The sequence below is a fragment of the Egretta garzetta genome, unplaced genomic scaffold, assembly GCF_000687185.1.
Source record: "Egretta garzetta isolate BGI_Z169 unplaced genomic scaffold, ASM68718v1 scaffold526, whole genome shotgun sequence".
Taxonomy (NCBI): Eukaryota; Metazoa; Chordata; class Aves; order Pelecaniformes; family Ardeidae; genus Egretta; species Egretta garzetta.
In genome coordinates, this window is record NW_009259967.1 from 1,771,148 (window position 1) to 1,775,211 (window position 4,064).

Here is a 4,064-nt window from a genome sequence, read left to right on the forward strand (position 1 = left end):
AAAGTTTTTTACAACTCCCAGAAAGGTGCTTGGTGTGCTGGGCTAACTGGAGCGTTGCATTGGGCATAGCTACCGTGAGTAGGTGAGAGAGCAGCTCAGCAGATTGGTGTGTGATGATGTAAACTTGTAAAACTCATTTTTATTTGAAAGGGAAGCTGTATGGAAAAAGAGAATTACTTTAAGCATCATTCTGGAAATTATGTGAAGTAAATCACTGTTGGTTTGTGCTGGGTATGCCTTTATTTATCTGCTGCCGGGTCAGCTTCATTGACTAGTCTCTGTGCTGTGGTCCACCTCCCTTTGCTCTTCCTAATCACACTGTGGTAAGGAAAAGGAAGGACTGTTACGCAGGCAAAACTTTTTGCTGTTTTATAGACCGTGCTATTGGCTAATTTACATGCTTGTGTATAACCAGAAGAGGTGAGATAGAGCAATGTTGCGTGCTGCTGAGAAGAGTGGTAACTTGTAGCAGCTTTTGTAGAAAGCATTCCTTAAACCTTATACACAACCGATTTAACATTGGTATCAAATGCTGTATCAAAATCAAATTAAAGCAACAGCAGATTGGAAGTTATTGTTGTTCTCCCTCTTGCCCCCACCAAAGCAAATGTGGTTGTTTTACTTATTCAGGCATATTCCTTTTAGAATGTTTATTTTTCACTAGTTGCTCTGTGCTGCCCTTTTTAAGCACTTTTTGAACCAACCCGGTTCAGGTTGTTGTATCTCTGTCTTAAAACTTTATAATACCAGTGGTAAGAGGAATATATATTAAGGAAAGATAGCCATAGAAGTTTAGGTTAACATTTCAAAAGCTTTTCCAATTATATATATATATTTTTATATATATAAAAAGCCATGATCCTACTTTATTCAAACTACTGTTGTGATACACTACTTCAGATGTATTTGATGCGAGTGTATAATGACACAAGATACCAGCATCATTAGTACTCATACAGCTTATTTTTGTTTACAACTTCAATTTCTGCATAAATTCACTTTTCTGTGTTTTTTGGGTAGCATTTAAAAAGTTTCTGTACTCATTTTTCTTGAAAAAAACATTGTTTGCAAGGAGAGAACACTTGTTTTCTTCTATATTTCTAAAGGTAGGTGGGAGGATTTTTTTTTCTTCTTTTTGGTACTTTTTTTGAGCTGACTTAAACTTTTCTCTGTGACCCAAGTGTGCATTGGATAAATTAGCTCTCTGTTAAAGGAATATTGCCATAATATCTATTAACTGCTTTGCTGGATGTAAATGGAAATAAGTTCCTTAGAAATCTGTATATATTTTACATTAGCACAAGAAATATATTGCAATCAAAAATTCCCTGGAAAATGGGTGTAGTATAATTTTGGTTTATAGGTATTCACCATATGTTCCACATGGATATAATTTTCAAATACAAGAAAAAAAATACTGCCATCTTTGAAGAAAATGACAAAATTGTCTTTCATTTCAAAGGGACCAGAATTTGTCTGTGAAAAGAAAAGGTATAAACATAGGGAAAAACAGGTAACAAGCAAGAGTAGAATACACCCTTTAGCTTGTTTAGGACTGTTAAGATACTTCTCATGCTGTTTCAAGGTTTAGACAAAGGCAGGCCATTGAACACAGTATAGCAAAGTGTCTTTCTTCTACCCTGACCTTGTTTCCTTAGCCTTCTCAATTGTATATTTTAGTACGTATATTCCTGCTACCTTGGTGCTGTTGTCCTCTCGTGCCTAGACAAATGGCAGGCTTTCATCTACTGTGATAGCTGAGTGAGTGTTGTCCTCTGTGTCCCTCTGTTACACAAGGGTCCCTTTCTTCAGGTGGTGGTAGTTGAACTCTGTCCCAAAAGCCACGGGGTTTGAGGCTGGTACCTTATTGTAGGAAAGAGCTGTCTCGGGCCTCCAAGAGTTGCTGTCTGAAAATCTGTACAAACTGCATTGGTTATGCATTGCTCATGATTACAAGCTTGTTCCCCCACGGAAGAGCTAGGATTTATGAAAGAACAGTTGAGATTGTAGTTTTTGCTTACAGAGAGGAGGTCTCTCTTCCAAACAAATGCAGTTTAACATTTGTGTATCCTGTTTTGTAACCTAACCTATTGTTGAGGTTATCTTGACCTCTTTTCCTCCCTCTCTCTCAAATTAGTTATTTTGCTTTGGCTAATATATTATTTAAAGTTTCATGTAAACTATCATTGAGGAAGCTTCTCTTTTCTCTTAGGATCTGTACTTGGCACTAGCAGGTGGTTTTCATAAGTCACATCTGTGTTTTTATAAGGGTACTGCATCAGTCAACCTTTCCTAGATGTTTTCTTCTTGCAGTTGCATGAAGCACATTTTCAAACTTTGGTAAAGGGCAGACTTTCTAGCTCTTTACAAGGGCAAGACTCTGCATGTCCTGTGGCCACCACTGCCCACTCCACAGAAGATGATGCTTCTGCTGATTTTACGTGACAGTACTGTGCCTGTACACATCTAAGCCAGGAGCGCAAGGCACTGGCTGCTGGTGGGTTACTTCCCAGAGCAAGAGGCTGACTGGCTCCTCTTCTCTTCTTTCACTTCCATTGTTGCCTGTGCAAAAGCAGCTATGACACTGTCCTAAAACTTTAACAGCAAAACCAGCTTTTGGAAGCCTTCTAATTTGCATTTTCATAGAAGAGTTTTCCTCCCAAGCCCTAAGAATACTTTGAGTGTCAGAATGGTTTGGAGCTGGGATCTGATTTTTTTGTACGTGACAAAGAAAAATGGGGCACAATGTCATTAAATAACCTGGCCAGAGCCATGGCTCTGCTGGGCAGTTTCATTCTCTAAGACCACATGCTCTTATCTGAGAGAAGTTGTAGTAATGTAAGTTGACATGACTGCATGCATAGAGATCACTGCACGTCTCCCCTGGGGAACAATGCAGAGGTTGGATGCTAGTCTTGTGGAACTTTTGCGCAGTACATGGTGAGACACCACCACAGTGCTCAGAGAATTGGTGTGAGTTTTGGGTAGAATTTCCCCAGTTTCCTTTTCTTTAGTCCAATGCTTAATGTGAACTTTAAAAAGCAGTGCACTTCTAAAATTTTCCTGTTATCTTCCTATCTGTAGCATAGACTTTAAACAAAATAATGGGGTTTTGCACCTCTGTTTTTAGAATTTAAGGGTTTACTGTAGTAGCTGCTTTTGATACAATGAAAGAGGTAGCTAAGCAAGAGAGAGGAGACGGTGCATAGCAGCATTCAGTGGCACAGCCATTTATTTAACTATGATCACAGATTGAAGTTCTGGCCTGGTGGAATGAGAACTGACCACTGTATCCAAATTCCGGTTTGCATGGAAATCACGGCATTTGCAGATTTCCTTTGATGCAAAAGACTGTGAATTATACTATCGCATTACTCAGTAAACAGTTGGGAAAATTGAGGGTGGGACTGGACTGTAGCTTTGTTTTACATCTTCCTTATTTCATGCTTCCTTAAATGCTGGTAGTATGACAGATGAAAAGACTTTTTCCTCTCCTCTTCCCTCCTCCCCTCAGTACCACTGTATGAAAAAGAAAGCATCATTATTCCACACCTGTTCAAAGCCCTGATAGATCATCAGAAATATTTCTGACTTGGATTGCTCAAAGAAGATGCCTGACGTCCTTGTGCCAGCAGTACAAGACTTCAGAGATGGTGCAGACAGGAATGTTCTTCTCGTATTGTGCCATTCGCATGGTCAGTGTTGCAGAGCTTACTGTGACTGGAGGCAGCCATCTTCTGCTGCTGCTCCTAGCTCATGAATATATACATATCAAAGGTCTTGTATGATTAAAAAGACACTGTTTGAGCAGGCCTGTATCTGAAAAGAGCACTGACAATGCCTCATGTTTATCTCTGCACCAACTATTATGTAACAATACTAAAAATAGGAATATTTGCAAATAAGAATAGGGGGAAACCACACGAGGCTGATGGTGATCACTAGGAATGGTGATTTCTGACTATCAGATTGTGTTGGCCATTACCAGAACCAATGAAAGCTCTATGCGGCTAGGAGTGGCCTTGAAGGATAACTCGAGCAGCATGCCTAGTATAGCAGCGTGC